This window comes from Podarcis tiliguerta (genome assembly GCF_965153285.1).
Source record: "Podarcis tiliguerta genome assembly, chromosome: 2".
Classification (NCBI taxonomy): Eukaryota; Metazoa; Chordata; class Lepidosauria; order Squamata; family Lacertidae; genus Podarcis; species Podarcis tiliguerta.
This window is the reverse complement of record NC_139535.1, coordinates 69,861,966-69,881,508: the sequence shown is the minus strand read 5'-3', so window position 1 is coordinate 69,881,508 and position 19,543 is coordinate 69,861,966. Positions and strand designations below refer to the sequence as shown.

The window sequence follows — 19,543 nt, the reverse complement described above, 5'->3', positions numbered from 1 at the left end:
TCTGAAGACAGGATTTGCCAGGTTTTGCAAAATTAAAGAAAGGTGGCGTGTGTTGTCAGAAATGTCTGTCTCACAGAGGACAAGGAGTATATTATTTGGGAATTGAAATGGGCATCTCAAGAGGAGAGTGAAAACGCGGAAAATTTAGGGAGAACAGTATGACAAGCAAATTGAACCACACTGGTAAAACTGGAAGACGGAATATGAACAGTAAGTTTGCAACGAGGCCTTTCCATATGTTCACCTTTAAATTACAGCCTGCAGATTAGAAAAACATTCTGTATCCCTATATTTCTATGAGAGCTGCTATAAACAGTGTCCATCTTGGGGCATTGCACCATGAGCCTCTCCTAAGGGGTCCACAAGAAGGGCCTCATTTGCAGATCTCTTGGAGGAGGGAAATGGCACCGGCCAACATTAAAAAGTGTAGAAAGGAGAAATCCTGAGAAAATATAAAGGCACAACACTAGAATATAAGTTGGGGGGGGGGGGAATCCAGTCTCACTAAATGTCTTTGATTCAGTGTAGTCTGTCTTACACACTTTGCATGGCCTAACTTTTAACAAGCAAAAAATTGAGGTAAATTAGGTTTTAGGATCCATATGACTGCAAGCGCCTTTCATTTATTGGTCCAAATCAATTGCCTGCAACGGCAAACGGCATGATTGCTTTGTCCTTCAGTGAGCAACCTAAATTGCTTTCCTGTTTTAACTGTACCTTTTTGCATTTGAGCAAATGGCATGGAAATCAAAGAAATTCTAGTCAACAAGGGCAGAAGGAGTCCCTGAGGATGCTGCAAAGTGAGTTTAACAGAAAACAGGAGATCTGACAGATGAATTCCTGAGGGGAAGTAAGTTACAAAGGAGATAGGAGGTTGGTGGAAAGAGAAAGTTAAATTTGTCACAATATTGTTTAGACTCTAAACTTTAGAGTGGTTGCTTTTAAAGCAATCTGCCTGTATTCTTTTCACAGTTAAAAGTGTGGTGAGTAATGGGGAGGGTTTCTTGGGACACACTAAACTGAGAGCAAACCTCAAATGCTATAATGTACAGTGGTACCTCGAGTTACAAACACTTCGGGTTACAGACTCCGCAAACCCGGAAGTAGTACCTCTGGTTAAGAACTTTACCTCAGGATGAGAACAGAAATCGTGTGGCAGTGGCGGTGTGGTGACAGTCATGGATGAGGAAATATTCTTGAGCATGCCATCTGAATTAAAATTCTGTATAGTTTAAACAATTGACTGCATAGGGATAAACAAAAAGAACAGCTGGAGGTGAATCAAACCAGTAGTGTACCATCTGTTCACCCCTTTATTTAGACTGCAGCCCTGTACTACATAACTTGGGAATAAGCCCCACAGAACTCATCAGGACTTTTGAGTAGATATGAGTGCACTGTTAGTATATTATGGCTACCTAAGTTTCTGAAGCTGTTGAAACTGGAGCAACATTCTATGGTTGGATAGTTTGATATCACTTAAATTAATTAATATAGACTCCGCATTGTTACCTTGTGTATCAGTTTTATATTAGCACTCTTGTCATGGCTTCACCATATAGCCAGTGTGGTGTAATGGTTAAAGTGTCGGACTAGGACCTAGGACCTGCGTTTGAAGATCAAACACATCCATTCTTAAGGAAATCAGCCCTGAGTGCTCACTGGAAGGACAGATCGTGAAGCTGAGGCTCCAATACTTTGGCCACCTCATGAGAAGAGAAGACTCCCTGGAAAAGACCCTGATGTTGGGAAAGATTGAGGGCACAAGGAGAAGGGGACGACAGAGGACAAGATGGTTGGACAGTGTTCTTGAAGCTACAAACACGAGTCTGACCAAAGACAGAAGTGCCTGGCGTGCTCTGGTCCATGGGGTCACGAAGAGTCGGACACGACTGAACGACTAAACAACAACAACAACAGGACCTAGGAGACCAGGGTTCAAATCCCCCCTCAGCCATGAAACTCGCTGGTCTTGTGCCAGTCACTGCCACTCAGCCTAACCTACATCACAGAATTGTTGTGGGGATTAAGCAAGGAGAAACAGAGCCATGTAAGAGCCACCTTGAGCTCCTTGAGGAAAATGGTGGGATAAACACTTATAACTGGGACAACAAAAATATGAAGGTAAAATGTGTTTGTCCGTACTAGTTTCTCCTGTAGGATCCAACTTCCTAATTACCGTAACTTCTTTCCCATCACAGAGCCCTCGCTGTCCCATTTTCTCAGCTATGTCCTATTCTCTGCCTCCCCAGATGGACATGTTATGTGTGCCGTAAGATATGACTAATTCAAATGAAAGTTTAACACAGAACAGTTTGAAATGATGAAAGCTTGCATCAAATTCTCTGAGAAGGAATGACAAAATTAAATATAACCAGAAAGCACAAACCTAAGATATACAAAGTTGCAGTAGCAGAGATTTAGGAATGGTAGAAAGAGAAAATAATGCATAAGGGCTGTGGCCTAAACCCCGGCTGAGGAATGGTAGGGTTAAACAGGCCAGCTGTGGTGGATGGCAGGCAAACAGCAACAATCAAGCATGAATTGGCCTCCACACTGTCATAAAATCATAGAGTTGGAAGGGGTCCCAAGGGTTGTTTAGTCCAACCCCCTGCAATGCATGTCACTTCCTGCCCTTGGAACACCAAGTTTCAGGACTTTCCATCGTCTGCCCTGCTGGCAAGAGTTCTGCCTATCTGTTCAGCAAACAGAATGGGGAGCTCTGTGTTGGAGGAACAATGCTGGTGTTGCTGGAGGCCAGAAGGGCTGGGCAGAGTGATGTCAGCACCAAATCCAGTGCCACCACCCTCCAGCCTGGTGAAAAGGGTGTTTGGATTTCAACCTTAAATACTTCGTGCCCAAATGATTTCATAACATATATCCAGATTCCAAATGTCACAGGAATTGTTTCTATTTATCCAGTGCATTTAATTTAATTGCCATTTTTCCTGTTTACATAATGGAAAACAGATTTGCCCTTCCCAAATCCAGTGATTGTTTTTACACTGGCAATACAAATGAATTAAAACTCCCAGGTGCTTTACAGGAGGCCAGGTGACAGCCAGCATTTAAAGTGTGTATGTGCTCCTTCATCTCTCCATCATGTGTGGTCTATTTAATTCTTTTGCAAAGTGTGTGTGTGTGTGGTTTTTGTTTTGCTATACAAACATTCCAGTAAGAAGTCAAGATGGATCATTTTAATATTAATGATCCCTTACCTAAACTAAGATCATGGCCACTGGTCCCATCACCTCCTGCAAATAGAAGGGGAAGAAATGGAGGCAGTGAGAAATATTGCTTTCTTGGGCTCCATGATCACTGTAGATGGTGACAGCAGCCATGAAATTAAAAGACACCTGCTTCTTGGGAGAAAAGCGATGACAAACCTAGACAGCACCTTAAAAAGCAGAGACATCACCTTGCTGACAAAGGTCCATATAGTTAAAGCTATGGTTTTCCCAGTATCAGGAGACTCTTGAGAGTCCCACGGACTGCAAGAAGATCAAACCTATCCATTCTTAAGGAAACCAACCCTGAGTGCTCACTGGAAGGACAGATCCTGAAGCTGAGGCTCCAATACTTTGGCCACCTCATGAGAAGAGAAGACTCCCTGGAAAAGACCCTGATGTTGGGAAAGATTGAGGGCACTAGGAGAAGGGGACGACAGAGGACAAGATGGACAGTGTTCTCGAAGCTACCAGCATGAGTTGACCAAACTGCAGGAGGCAGTGGAAGACAGGAGTGCCTGGCATGCTCTGGTCCATGGGGTCACGAAGAGTCAGACACGACTGAACGACTAAACAACAACACCTAATGAGGCATTTGAGCTGACCTGAGGTTATTGGATTATCAGCTATCCTTATGGCCTTGAAGAATTTTCTGTCCTTGGGTAAGGAATACAGATAAGAAACAAGCCACTTGGCCTATTTTCATGCTCAGTGAGCTCATCAGCCTGAGCACCAGCCCATGTAGCTTGGTTTCAGTCCCATATCATCTCACTGGGTGCTTCCAGGTGGAGAATTTTTCAGGAGTGTGGTTCACTGATTCTATGTGCCTGACCCCTGCAGGATCTCATAGGAAGAGTGCAAATCCCCAGGCTTATTCGTCACTGTCGACCAATCGGAGACCAGCAGCGTTCCTCTGCTTATTTATGTACATAATGCCAAAATAGGATCCTAAACAGTTTACAAAATATAAGAACCGTTTAGAGAACATTCTGCACAGTAGTTAAATTACACAACAAAACAACCCATTAAAACAAAAATGGTCAGAATGAAAACGTAATCAAGATTTAAAGCATTTATGCTCTGCTTTTTTCCGTAAAAGGCTAAAAAGATAAAGCCACCATTTAACAACTTAAAATAAAACCACCAGCCTTCTATCAACCCAAAGACGTCTTTTTGTTTTGGTTTTACTATCTTCTGAAAGTCCATTAAAGGTGTGTGAGTGGGTGTGGGTGAGAAATGTGAGGAGAGGGCCCTAATCCAATCTGGCTTTTCGAATCTGCGTGCTTCCTCTACTCCAGCCTAAAGGGGGTTAACAGAACTGCCAGCTCCTTTCTGTTCATTCCCCCACCTCATCCCCACAAAAGCCAGTTTGAAAATGTGGGTGGACAGTAGCAACTGAAGCATCTTTCTTTCAGACAAAACAAAAAAAGTTATACATTTCAGAAACTTGCCATGCATAATTATGGTTGATCTTGGAAGAAAACAGAATTATACTTGCTTTAAAAGAAGCCAATTATCAAGGGTTGATCAAAAGGAGACAGTGCTATCAAGATACACTTTTGAAGCACTCTGAAATGATTTTTTTTTTTAAAAAATAAAAATAAATCACATTCCTTGCTACCTTGTAAACAAAAAACGCTTTAAAAAGTTACAGCTATTGGAGGGGACACCAATGAAAGCGCAGGTCACTAATACTGTCTTTGAAGTGAAGAGGCTGTAAATTTCCACCATTTTGTTTTACTTTTTTTTTTTTATTGCTACCTGCCAGGTATCTGAAATACAATCTCTTTCAAAAGCTCTTACTTTATGTCTCATGAAGCAAATTCCACCCCCTTCCCCTTGAATGTGCAAGTAGGGTCCTATTAGCTGTGGTGAAGAGCATTTTTATCCAAGGATTGTAAGACCCAAGTAGCATTGCAAAGGTGGCCATATTTGCTACTGTCTCCTTATCCTTTTAATGCCACTCTCTGTTCAGTGCCCTCCTCTCACTCCCCCCCCCCCAGCCTCCCCTCCCCACTCATTTTCAGGTTAGAAGTCAGTTCCTTTCCACTCTTTCAGTTTGTTGTGTTTAGGAAAGAGCAGTATGAAATATAAACTGAGGAAATATAGCATTACCAGGTTTTTTTCAGGGCACCTTTTACCTTGGGTTGCCAGCTTTTCTACTGGTCCTCCAAGGACTCAGCTATACAGCTGCAAATAAAACATTTTAAGTGTGTTGTAAAGTGCATTATACAAATGTGTCTAGAAGGCGATTGTGAGCCATGGCAAATTCAAAATGTTTTTCGAAACGTTTTTTACAACAGCATTTTCACAACGTTTTTTTATATGTGTGTAGATTCAACCTAAGTGTCCCTATTTCCCAAGGACAGTCTTGGATTTACAGAAGCCGTCCCAGTTTCTGATTTGATCCCAGAATGTCCTGCTTTTCCTTAGGACGTCCCTATTTTCATCAGAATAATGTTGGAGGTTATAGAGCTATGTGACCCCTGAGCCAAGGAGATAACTATACAACCTTAAGAAGACATCCAAGGGCAGCCCTGTATAGGGAAGTTTTTAAATGTTTAATGATCTCCTTAGCTTTTACCACAAGCAGAATTTGAGTGGCTGCAGCTTTCCTTAACAAAGCATCTCCATGAGAGATAACTTCACCTGTTCATTTGTGCATTTGCTCATCAAACTGCTGGTCAAGGGACAGGAATGCTGCCCAAGAAAAAGGTGGCCTCTCTGCTTGTTTTGGTTATAAAATCAAGTTCACTCATGATGATTTAAAATGCTGGCCTCAGTGAGCCAGCCATATAAAAGCACTGGCCTTATAGGCCACAGTTTAGCCTAAGATGATTACAGTGGTACCTCAAATTACATACGCTTCAGGTTACAGACTCTGCTAACCCAGAAATAGTGCTTCAGGTTAAGAACTTTGCTTCAGGATGAGAACAGAAATTGTGCTCTGGAGGCAGCATGGGGCCCCATTAGCTAAGGTGGTGCTTCAGGTTAAGAACAGTTTCAGGTTAAGTACGGACCTCTGGAACGAATTAATTACTTAACCACTGTACAACAAGTGCTTAATGTTCACCAGAGTTGTACCTTCCTAAAGCCACTCCTTTAAACATTCCATAGGAGATGCTGTTTCGCTGTTCCAACAATCCTGCCAAAGAGTCGCCCTTTTCGAATTGATTCTATGCTATTTTGAAAACCAGGGTAGAGTTGTTCCAGGAAACACGCCATCAAATGAAAAAAGTGCTCCTAGGTGAGCTAAGTGCACCTTTAATCCTCACTGGCTCTAATGATCCATTTGCAGCTGGAAGCCAGAAGCAAGCACCTTTCGCCATAACCTTCCACATGTTACCTTGATGATAGAGAAACTCTTTTCTTGTACACTTAGAAGGAGCAGACTACCTCCTTAAAACCATTCTTGTGTTTGCAAACCAAGTTCAGCCCAGGCCTCTCTGATGGCTTTGACAAGGACAAGAAAGCCGTCATAGGTAACCTTTTCTTCCAAATAGGGCCACCTCATGGGACGCAGGTGGCCATTTTTAAGTGGATTGTTTGCCATGATTAAATTTCCTCTTTTTCCCCATCTCTGAATCTGGTTCAAGTATTATTAGTATGAAAGCATTTATCAAATGTAGACACTTGCCATAAATTTTGTTCTAAGAAATTCTGATGGCGAAAACATACCTGTTATCTCAGGTGTCTGGAGATACTTGACTTGTTGCGGTTTCCACTTGTACCTAAGGTCTTTGTTTGATCTGATGCTGTCAGCCCAAAATTGTTTAATATTGCATGTTAGTTTATTAGTACTATATGGTTGGTTTGATAATGATGATGATATTTCTTACTTGCTTTTTACTGTTAAGCTCCAGGGTTATGACAGTATAAAAACACATTATAATCAGTCAACATAATTTACAATCAGCTGAATAGGTTGGTAAAGAGGTGAATGTTTTACACTGGAAGCCATACAACGAGGGTGCTGCTGACACAAACCCCTACACTAACACTATGTCTTCTGTATTTATTGGGATCATAGGAAGCTGTCTAACACTGAGTCAGACTCATCGGTCCATCTGCAGTTTAGCTGACTGACTGTGGCTCCCTAGCGTCTCGGGGAGGGATCTCCCAGCCAGAGCTGTCTTTCCCATTGGTCTTAGTGGTTCGTTGTGCCAGGGCGCCTGCCTCTCAGGGGCGCCCTAGCGAGTGCCAGCAGCCTCCCCTTTCCCTGCATGCCCACCAGCTGTGCCTGGCCAACTATATGGCTGGTGGGCATGCAGCTTCCTTTCCAAACCTCTGCAGGAGGAGAGTGATCCCCAAAGAGGCTTAGGATGGAAGCTGCGCAGCTTCCCTCCCTAGCATCTGCATTTGCTAAAGACGGCCCTGCTCCCGTTCATTGTCCTCCTCCTGCTTCCTGGCGAAAGGCGGCACACAGCCTTCCTGGGCTGCCTTCTCTGGCACCCCGATGCCGGAGAGCATGTCCGCCAGCACGTTTTCCTGCTTGGTCGCTGCCACCACGCAGGCAGTGGGGAAGGCAGAGGACATTTTCCACTCCCCCCTGTTTTGGAGTTGTGGGGGGGGGGGCACCGGAGGGATCTTTGCACCATGGCGCCGGATATGCTCCCAGCCCTACCTGGCGAGGCTATGGAATGAACCTGGGACCTTCTACATGCAAGGCTGATGTCCTACAACTGCTCTACATCTAGCTTATGTTCTTAAAGGTAAAGGGACCCCTGACCATTAGGTTCAGTCGTGACTGACTCTGGGGTTGCGTGCTCATCTCGCGCTATAGGCTGAGGGAGCCGGCGTTTGTCCGCAGACAGCTTCCAGGTCATGTGGCCAGCATGACTATGCTGCTTCTGGCAAACCAGAGCAGCGCACGGAAACACTGTTTATCTTCCAGCCGGAGTGGTACCTATTTATCTACTTGCACTTTGACATGCTTTCGAACTGCTAAGTTGGCAGGAGCAGGGATCAAGCAACGGGAGCTCACCCCGTCGCGGGGATTCGAACTGCCAACCTTCTGATCAGCAAGTCCTAGGCTCTGTGGTTTAACTCACAGCGCCACCTGCGTCCCTGCTTATGTTCTTACCCCCCCCCCAAATAAGATCGATATTTCCTAAAGATTCCTTTAAGAAAAAGTTTACCCTTCTTGCATGATACACAGATCATAATAGAATGGGCCTTACTTGTGTACCGGCCAGTCTTGTTTGCAATTAACACTTCTTCTTTTTTACTCTTCCTCCTTTGTTTCCTTTTTTCCTTCCAAAGAAGTCTTCCAAAGGCAGCCTTTTGACTAAGACAATTGGACTGGAACCCCTGAACCCTTTTCTGCACCGCAGCGACGCAGGAGGAACCATTAAGGGCCAGCCATTTGCGCTTTGTCTGCAGCCCTCTCCTGGAAGAGTCCCTCGATGCGGTCACAGTGCCACATTCCTCTATTCTCATTAGTGTCCTTGAATTATGTATGTACAGGAATAAAGGGCACGGTTTTATGTTCTGGTGCTGCTTTATCTCGACAAAATTACATTCAGCAGAAAGTTCGAAATGGAAAAGCTTTTAACCTTTGGAAGTGGCGGGTGATCTTTGTCCATCTGCATTAGTACAGAGTGACATGCTAATGGAACAAATGCCACACGTCGCAGGAGACTCCTGCTGCTCTGGGCTCTGTTCCCCCGCTTCTCTTTAGTGATCAGGGGAACTAATGGGAGCCCGTGGACAGTAGTCGTATCTAGGAACAAGTTGTTGCCTTAATTGTATAAGAGATGGGAAGTTAGGAGAGACCACTCTACTGTTTGGAGGCTTCTGAATACCCATTGCAGGAGAAAGAAGAAGAAGAGTTTGGATTTGATACCCCGCCTTTCACTCCCTTTAAGGAGTCTCAAAGCGGCTACCATTCTCCTTTCCCTTCCTCCCCCACAACAAACACTCTGTGAGGTGAGTGGGGCTGAGAGACTTCAGAGAAGTGTGACTGGCCCAAGGTCACCCAGCAGCTGCATGTGGAGGAGCGGAGACACAAACCCGGTTCCCCAGATTACGAGACTACCGCTCTTAACCACTACACCACAAGGATTGCTGTTGCTCTTGGGTGCTGTTTGTAGCTTCTCATAGGCATCTGGTTGACCCCTGTGTGAAAAGGATGCTGGACTAGATGAGCCACTGGCCTGATCCAGTAGGCTCCTATGAAGAGGAACAAGTTCAGATAAATTGCCCCCAGAAGTCTAAGATGCTACACAAGAGGACAACCTACAGGGATAGCCATGCCCTGTTTGTGAACTTCCTAGACCAGGAAGACAGAAGTTGTGGCTTCCAGTTGTTGTTAAACTGCAACCCCCATCATCCCTGACCATTGGCTATGCTTGCTGGGACTAGTGAGAGTTGGAGTCTGGCAGCCTCTGGAGGACCATAGGGTTCCTCATCTCTCTCTGAGAGGCACCTGCTTGGAATGTTAGGGTAGAAAAATCATGGTCTGATCCTGTTGGAAACATTAGAAGAGGACAGCCAAATTAAATTTAGAAAATATGAGGAGATAAAAGACCAGCTTTCTGGTTGGTTGGAATACCATCAAATATACAAAATATTTAAACAAGATAAAAAGATTGGATTTGATAATTAGCCCTCTAAACTCGAAACAGAATTAATAAATAATAAAATCAGGGTAATTTCGAGAATATATTGACTCCTCCTGGAATGGGAAGTTAAGGAGGAGGAGGTTAAGGCAACAATGATTAGATGGGTGTCAAATAATGATGGCCAAATGGGAAGAGCTTTGGAAAACAAATATGAAATTTACGTTGTGTTATAACATCAAAGAAAATATGTTAAAGATGCAGCACAGATGGTATCTCACCTCCTCAAGACTATAGAAGATGTTTAAAAACTTAGCGAATACTTGTGGTGGGAGTAATGGCGACATGTATCATATGTGGTGGACATGTAGGAAGATCAAAGTGTTCTGGGGCTTAATTTACGAGGAGTTGAAAAAAATGTTTGGAATAACTTTTTTTAAAAGACCAGGGGCATTTCTGTTAAACATTGTTGGCGGGGACATCCCGAAGGCCTTTAGGGAGGTATTCTTATATGCAACGGCTGCAGCTCGGACTTTGGTGGCAAAGGGGTTGAAGGAAGAAGAAGCCCAGACAATAACGGACTGGCATTACAAGCTACGAGAATTTGCTGAAATGGTGCAGTTAACAAATACCCTGAGAGGCAATTAAAAACAAAAATTTATGGAAAAGTGGAATAGATATAAAACAAATGTTCAAAAATACAGTAAAGGTTCGCTATCTGTGCTAGCATTTGATTGACTTTGGAGAGAGACTGTGTTGAGAAATAAGACTAAGAGCACATATTGATATAGGAATGTATTAGATAATATATAAAGAAATATGCAATAGTAAGAGTACATTCATTTGTAAAAAAGGAATATACAACAGGAAAGACAGGAAGTCTAGTGTGTTGGTATGTATATGATTTTTTGGGGGGAAATTGTTTTTGTTTTTTCTCTTTCTTCTTTCTTTTTTGTTTCATTTTCTTTCTAGGTATATAAAATTTGTATATAATTTTTGTATACATGTTGGAAATTATATTATAGCAAGTCCTGTAATGTAATATGACAATGTTTACCAATGTAATATAAGAATGTTAACAAATAAATGAAATGCAAATTCAAAAAAAGGGGGGGGGACAGCAGCTACAGCACACAACTGTGAATTATCCTCGCCCTTAAAGATGAACAACTCATACATTCACACGTGCAGTTGTAAATGTTTATCAGTCCTTCTAGGACTTCAGGATTGGGTGCGGGATTGGATGGGCCATTGATCTGACTCAGCAGGACCTTTCTTATGTTCTGATGTGCTCCCTGTAGTAGGTTGTGGAGGAAGGTAGAGAAAAGGTGGAAGCACCAGAGGATAACAGAGTCTCATCATTCATTTCAGCAGACATTAGTCTCTGGCTGCACAGCCAGGAGACCCAATTTCATTTACTTTCTGATCGAAAAGAATGTGTGGATTTACAACTGACTGGTAATATAAAAGCAATGACCTTAAAAGGGGCAAAGTGGATGATTGAAATCTAATAGTGTTGGAACATACAAAAATGACAGCATTATGGAATAAAAAATAACAATGCCGTATCTGAATCCAATGATGCATTCAATCAAATGAGTCTTTAGTTATCTGGTAAATAGCCACCAATCCTGTTTAAAATGACAGCGCCTATTGTCTGTTCTTGCATTACCTAATAGTAGTAATTGACCGGGGGGAAACAAGACATAGCAATAATCCATGTAAAGTATTTTATTATTATTATTATATTATTATGAGTCTGACTATTAGACATTTAACACTCCCCCTCAACCATTAAACACTGACTTTCTGCATTAGTTTTGGTGTTGGGCTAAAGAGACAGGTCAGGGATGCTGTCGGTGTACTTGCCCATTCAGCTGCTCAACAGCCTCTTGGACAGAGGTGGTTTCACTGCCCTTTGCACAGCAGACTCCGCAAACAGATGCTGAGCAAGATATTGGACCTGTGACCCACAGCTCCAAGAGAAAGCCAAATGAGGTTCCTCCTAGCAGATAGGGACAAGGACATTACTACCTCAGTGGCTTCCTTGTTAATCTCCGTCTTACCCGAAAGGCTTCTTAATGAATCATCTCTCTAGGGAATAAACAGGGTGAAGCAGAACAATCGAGTACCTTGTGATCTTCGACAGCCTCACTCCTATCCCTTTTAAATTTATCCCAGTGTTTTGAAATGTTTTAACTCATAATGCCATTTCAAAACATTTTGAAATGTTTTAACTCATAATGCCAGGGACGCGGGTGCTGCTGTGGGTAAAACCTCAGTGCCTAGGACTTGCCGATCGTATGGTCGGCGGTTCGAATCCCCCGGCGGGGTGAGCTCCCATTGTTCAGTCCCAGCTCCTGCCCACCTAGCAGTTCGAAAGCACTCTTAAGTGCAAGTAGATAAATAGGTACTGCTTTATAGCGGGAAGGTAAATGGCATTTCTGTGCGCTGCACTGGTGCTGGCTCGCCGGCTGCAGCTTCGTCACGCTGGCCACGTGACCCGGAAGTGTGTTCAGACGGCGCCGGCTCACGGCCTCTAGAGCGAGATTAGCACGCAACCCTAGAGTCGGACACGACTGGCCTGTATGGGCAGGGGTACCTTTACCTTTAACTCATAATGCCAGTAAAGGTATTTGTATTGTATTGTATTGTATTGTATTGTATTGTATTGTATTGTATTGTATTGTATTGTGGTGGTTTTGAGTGGCTTCGACATCCATCCTGAGGATGTGTCAGGTCTGGGTCAGGAATTCATGGCTTCCATGGATACCATGCACCTGTTTGAAATCATCACCAGTTCAAAGCACAAAGCAGGGCATACCCTTGAATTAGGCGGAGAGAGGTGGGGTCTAGAAATAGGAGTGTGTATGGATGTCACTTCATTGCCATGGTCAGACCACTTCCTGGTGAGGCATGCAGCAACTATTCTCTCCTGCAAGGATGGAAGACCAGTTAGGACGAGAACTGAAACATAGCCTTCTTTAAAAATGAGCTCACCAAAAGTCCAAGGAGGTGAATGGAAAACCCAACTGTTATTTGCTCTGACTGAGCACTAAAGAGCAGTTTTTAAATTAAACTTTGTACACTCTTAGGAATTTGGTTGTTTCTTGTTGTCTTTGGGGTATTGCCCTTTTGCTGTGGGTATTTTATTATATCAAGATCATATGAAGCAGTTCCCTACACTGGATAAGAAAGTTTGACATATAAGCACCCGAACACCAAACTTTCCCATTGTCACAATAATTCCTGCAAGTGTGTGTCTCATTGAATGCAAGCTATGATGACTGCCTCAAATTTGTCACCCAGATTTTTTGCTATTTTTTGTGTGGCCTCGACATCTTTTTTTGGGTTTTTTGATTTGGCCACCCACCTAACAGCACCCTCTGCTTAAATTCAGCCACTTCAGTTAGTCTTCAGCCAGCGCCAGCTCCTCCTATTGTTGCTCTCTTGCTCTTTTCATAGTAAGTCTTGTCATGGTGTGGGTGGCAGTTTCCGTAATGGGGTTCTGTGCCTCATTACTTGATCCAAACTGCTGGATCCAAAATAAGCTGAGAGACGTCCCCCATCTTTTTTTAAAATGCTTTTTTTCTTCATTAGCTTCTAAGATGACAATTTATCCTAAGATAACAGAACAGACGGTGGGGGGGGGGGGGACTTAGGAGAATTAGTCAATTCCATTAATACCATACAGATGCTTTTGTGTTATTGTGAAGTATTTTTTTTGGTAAAAACTTGAGGACAGTGAACAAAAAGTGTCAGTTCAGTTCTTCAAAAATACTTTAAAAGCAGAGAAACACTGTGTACTTTATGTTTGTTTATTTATTTTCTTGGTATTAATTTTGAAAGCTTATAAAATGCACATAGAGTGCATGTGAAAATTTTGCTTTTACATTGAGGAGAGTTTTTTTTTTTTAAAAAAAATAAATAATCTTAAAGGAACCAGGCATTTTATTACATCTCAAGATCTCTGGATTCTTTTTTAAATTAAACTTTGGACACTCTTAGGAATTTGATTGTTTCTTGTGGACTTTGGGGTATTGCCCTTTTGCTGCGGGTGTTTTATTATACTGAGATCATATGAGGCAGCTCCATGCACTGAATAAGAAATGGGGTCACCGCAAAGGGGTTAAGGAGCTAGAGTGTAGTGACCATTATCTCTAATTTGTTCTGAATTGGACATATCCAGGGCACTCTAGAAACCACTATAGATTGAGTATTCCTTCATAGGTCTATTTTTGCCTACTTTTCAGGGATGCATTGAGATTCCAGCGCTGATCTGGACAGTGCATATTAATAACCCTTGTTCTATATCCTCCAATACGGCAGCAGTAGCAACCTTTCTACTTCCTGTTGCTAAATCATTATCAAATTACGATTAGGTTTTGGCCTACTCTTCTAGAGTGGGTTTTGATCAAGGTCTCCTTGACAGAGCCCAGCCATATGGTGGGAGGGAAGGGAGTTATTTTTATTGACCGCAGCAAGAATTCCCACACAATTGGACATTCGTCTCTTAAAATGTCTGGCTCACAGCTGTTCAATTGGTCTTCAGTTATGGTATCTGTGTCACTCCTAGCAATCAGTAGGCCAAATGGAGGACACATTATCCCCGAGGCTGAGATTCTTCATCCCTGCTATACATCTTTATTTTGAAGTAAATCCTGTTGCATTCAGTGGGGTTTTCTCTCATGTGTCTAGGGCTGCAGCCTGACACTGCATAACTGCATAACTTCCTTTAAAGTTCATTGATGTTAATTGCAGCAAATAAGCAGCGCTTGGTGAATGCAGTTAGTATATGGGCGTTGTTGTGACAGAAACATAAAAGGAGCAGGGCCTTGGCGAATCTTTCAGTGACTTCCAGAACTACCAACCGTGGCAAGTAACAAAGTTTGTTATCAAGATACTTGCAACCCTAGAAGTTTCTGCTTTTGAAAAAAATATATCCTGAAGTTATTCCTGCTAGGAATGTTATTCTTTAGGGTGGGGATTTTGAGCAAGAGCTTTAGGCATTCTATTGTTGGAACGATTCTATAAATAGCCAAACTGAGCCAGATGCACAAAATACATAAGAACATTTTTATCGATCAACTTGGTGTTCTGGAGAGTGTGCAAGCATTTTATTGTTCACAGTTTAGTTCCTGTAGAACTGGGAAGCTGGTCTAGGGGTGGGGGTGGGTTGGCTCAAAAAAGCAGAGCACAGTGAGGTCCCTGGTTTGGGGAGGGAGAGACAGATGCATTCCTTTCTCTTGCATGCTCCATTTAGGATTAAAAAAAACCCAAACCAACCACTCACACTTTATAGCCAGCTAGGTAAGTGCATGTTTAATTCAGCTAGAGCATGGGTAGACAAACTAAGGGCCGGGGGCCAGATCTGGCCCAATTGCCTTCTAAATCCGGCCACGGACGGTCTGGGAATCAGCATGTTTTTACATGAGTAGAATGTGTGCTTTAATTTAAAATGCATCTCTGGGTTATTTGTGGGGCATAGGAATTCATTCATTTCCCCCCCCCCCCCCCAATATAGTCTGGACCCTCACAAGGTCTGAGGGACAGTGGACTGGCCCCCTGCTGAAAAAAATTGCTGACCCCTGAGCTAGATCACCATTAACAATGGAGGATGCAGCATAAGTTCTTAAGAACATACTTCAAAGGCGCTGTGTAATTTCACCTCTCATTTTTGCTCCAAACACCAATGCTTGGGAAAGAATGCATGATGTGAAAACTTGCATTATTTTACACAAACCATTGGCTAGGTCACGGGAGTCCTTCCATCTTCCAGGTGGGTTAGCAGTTACTGCCTGGCAACCAAGATGTTGACACCTGTAGGCTTCGACCCTCCAGTAAGTTAATTTAAGGAAGTTCACAGAAGGGAATGTGCCATACTCTCATTCCCCTTGCAGCTATTGGATCGCTGCCCACCCCCCAAGTCTCTCTGGAAGTCAGGAGATCCTCTTGAACATTGTGGGACAGGACACAGGGTTTGCTAGGAGGTCAGGGGAGGCAAAACCTTTTGTGAACTTTCTTAAGCTATTTTAGTTGACAAGACTGCAAGATTGAGGGAAATGGAGGAGGGCCTCAGATGACAATTGGAGCATGTGGAGAAGAATATACAGAAGGGGGCGGTCCTTAAAGTATAGCTAGGTTCCAAGCCAATTTGAGCTTTAAAGGTTAGCACCTTGACTTGAGCTCAGAAGCAAACTGGCAGCCAGTGCTAAATTGTGCATGACCCAGTCAATCTGCCCAGCACCCAGGTGGAGGCAAATTGGTTACTATGGGTACTACCAGATAAACAATTTTCCTAGCATTCAGCACACAGGTGCAGCACACCTGGAAGCCTCATGGGACCAGCAATGATTCTCTAGGCTGCTTGCAGGTCATCCAAAGGCAGATGGCTCAATATATCAGCTTTCTCTTCTTTTGACAGCCAGAGTAGTATGGTGGGTGCAGTTTTGGAAACAGGAGTGGGAATCAGGATTGAAACCCATGCTTATCTTTGAAGGTTGCAGCATGACCTTTGGGAAGTTGATGTGAGGACATGTTGGCCAGGTGTTCTTTGAAGGAAGAGTGGTATACAAATGTGATGTGATAATTTGCTTATATTTGCATGTGACAATTTTTCTATTGAGTAAGCAGCTTCAGAGTTGCAGACCACAGAAGAGGTGTGTGTAGAGTTGCCACATTTTGAAGAGCAAAAAAGAGGATGTTATGACGGCCATTCAAAGCAAATAAATGCAATTTGTCCCAAATTTTACCCCTGAAAAAGAGGACATGTGGATGCTCATGTGCAATGATGTCTATGTGCATCTCTCCTGCTGAATGCTCAGCGCAACCCAAAAGACACACAAGCAATTGCTGCTTTGTGCTTTTCATGCCTTTCCCTGCAAAGAAGTGCTTTCCATGTGGGGAAGTTGAAATGCTCAGTCTGAAGCAGCCTTAAGTGAATGCCTGTCTATAACATACCATCCTGACAAGCACAGCATGGGAGTGGAAATCTGAAATCAAGAGCAATCATCAACAGTCTGTGCCTAGACATCATGCAGAGGTATCGTTTGTTACCAAACATGGAATATTTATTCTGTGCATGGTGGTGCACGGAGTGCTCAAAATGAGCCATTTCCAGGCGCACGTTTGTTTTCATTGAAGAGACATGCTGTGCTAATAAACCATTTCACTCTCCCTTCCCAGTTTATTTTATTTTGGCCTGGGGCATTTCTCCCACATTTAGTACAAATAATGAACTTCAGAAGCGAGGGGCAGCATTTAGAATGAGAAAATATGAACGTCACAAATCTATGGCTGCAAGAAATTCCTCTGCTATGATGCTCATTGACACATTTTCCTACATATCTCCTCTTGACATGCACAGTGCTGCTCTGGACACCCAAAGGAACAAAGGAATATACTTTACACCCCTCCTCGAGAGGTCGGGAGGGTGGCAACATGAGAACGGGCCTTCTCTGCAGCGGCTCCCCATCTGTGGAATGCTCTCCCCAGGGAAGTTCACCTGGTGCCTTCATCATACACCTTTAGGCACCAGGCAAAAACCTTTTTAACCAGGCCTTGGTTGATCCAATCTACATCCTATGCCCTTTTAAAATGTGGTTTTTTGTGGGGTGGGGGCTATTGGCTTGTTGTTTTTATTTTTATTAGGTATTTTGTGGTTTTTATGTCTTGATTTTATTATGTGAACTGCCCTGAGACCCCCGAGTATAAAGTGGTGTATAAATTCAATTAATAATAATAATAATAATAATAATACTGGGTCAGACTATTGATCTCTCTTGCTCAGTACTGCCTACACTGACTGGAAGCAGTTCTCCAGGGACTGAACCTGAGACCAGCTGTATGCAAAGCAGATGCTCTCTTACTGAGCCATGGCCCTTTCCCATAGCCACAAATTCTTTTGTCGCAGGGCAATTTCTGTCAGACTTATCTTGTGTCACCTTCCTCCATGCCTTGACACATCAAGCTGCATCTGTTGTGAGCCTTTGAGTTAGATTTCTAAGCAAGCAATTATTTTGTTGACCTTTGTTTTGATTGAAATGCATCTATTCATGGACCACATGCCAGTTCACAAGCATCCTATACCAAGTAATCAATTTGCACTGGATGCAAATCATTAGGCTTAAAAGTAAGTCATGCTGAGAGCTGGTCTACACAAAAGAATTTCTCGACCTTCCCTGGCCTTCCCTGGGGAAGAGTAACTTCATACCAATATGGAAAATAAATATCCATGAAAGAATCAACCAATACACATTTTGTCATTATTATGCTCAGAGTCTAGACGGTATCACGATCAGCTGGTCATTAAGTGGTTTGAAGGACAGCAACACCCAGGTTAAAAAAAGGATGTGAATGCATTTGCAACTGACATGGTCTCAAGCAATAAAGTAATGAACAAATTCAAGGCAACCAGCGAAAGTGACAACTTAGAAATTGCTGTTGTTGCCCCGGCGACTGACAACCCCTTTCTTTATATCTGCAGAACTGAAAGTGCCAGTCTCCAATCAATTCAATCATACAAATCGGCATTAAAAAACAACAACAAAGAATATGCTATTCAGAACACAGTGAAAAACAACGAAGACTGTAATGTGTAATATCTTGAGGGCTGCTTTTTCCAATCCCCATCCATTAGGCATGAGGGAATTTGTGGCATGCTGTTAATTAACATAAAAATTAGTCATTTGAAATGCTGAGTATAATTTGATGTTACACCACAAGAAACAGCCAAGGGCCAAACTGCATGTTACATTATTTGTGCTCCCCCCTTTTTTAGTGCTTAAAATGGGCACTTTTATTCTCAGGAAAAGGCAGCTGCAGGGCCCTAATCTGAAACACCCTGAAATCACCTTACCCTGGCTGCTTTTTATCCCCGAAGGTGCTGCTTGAAAACTTTACGGACTACTGTTTATCACTGGATACCATCAGCTAAGTTGTGAAGCTAACTACTGTATCTATTTCAGGTCTTGATCTTGAACCCCAGATTTGTTGCAGTCCAGATGTAAGTACCCTCTTGAACTGATAAGGGTCTCTGACAGATTTGTTTCCTACTCACAGTTGTTGTTTTTTAGTTTGTACAAGGACCTTTTCTCAAGCCCTTTTTCCTTAAGCACTTTTGTCAGTGCAAAACCTGTTGCGTGTCGAGGTCCCCAAGACACCCCCCCAATAAAACACAAGTGACACATTATTTTTGTTTAAGGTTTTTGGCATAATTTTGGCCACAACTTTATTAAATTACAAGCAATGTGAGTGGTTGCTTAGGCATTGGTTGCAACTATCTGACCCCGCACGGGGACAGTCTGACATTCGCATGCCTGCAAAGTCAGAAAAGGGTAAGACACCCAGGGAGAGAGAAGGGACTAGGAACCATGCCTCACCACTCCCCAAATGCTCCCAGGGGCTCTTGCGTGGCCCTAGCCCCTTGACAGGGTTCGGACAAAAGCTTGGCAAGTCCCTGGGTTCCTTTAACGGAAAACCCTTGCAGCAGCAGCGCTTTTGGAGGAGCAGGCACAGCCAAATCCATACCCCTCCACCAACCAATTCCCAAACCAATGCCTAACTGCAACCTTACAAGTTGTGACGATTTGCTATGCAGTAGACAAAAACCAAATGGCACCAGCCAATCAGCCAAATGGACAAAATTCCTACCAGGCCCCTGCCCCAAAAGCAGACGACCCCATGACAGGCATAGCAAGGTCAAGTGAACAACCCTGAAGACAGGGAGGGAGGGCGGGTGATCCGATGCACGCAGCT

At 43.2% G+C, this 19,543-nt stretch overlaps 1 protein-coding gene across 1 annotated transcript in view; it reads left to right on the top strand.

Moving 5' to 3' along the window:
- The window catches only part of PRELID2 (PRELI domain containing 2), a 57,248-nt gene extending 38,768 nt beyond the window's left edge, over positions 1-18,480 (top strand). Inside the window, exon 7 of the mRNA XM_083427113.1 lies at positions 18,273-18,480. The gene's annotated coding sequence lies outside the window, so the exon portion shown is untranslated. The remainder of the gene's footprint in view (positions 1-18,272) is intronic.
- Positions 18,481-19,543: the final 1,063 nt, after the last annotated feature.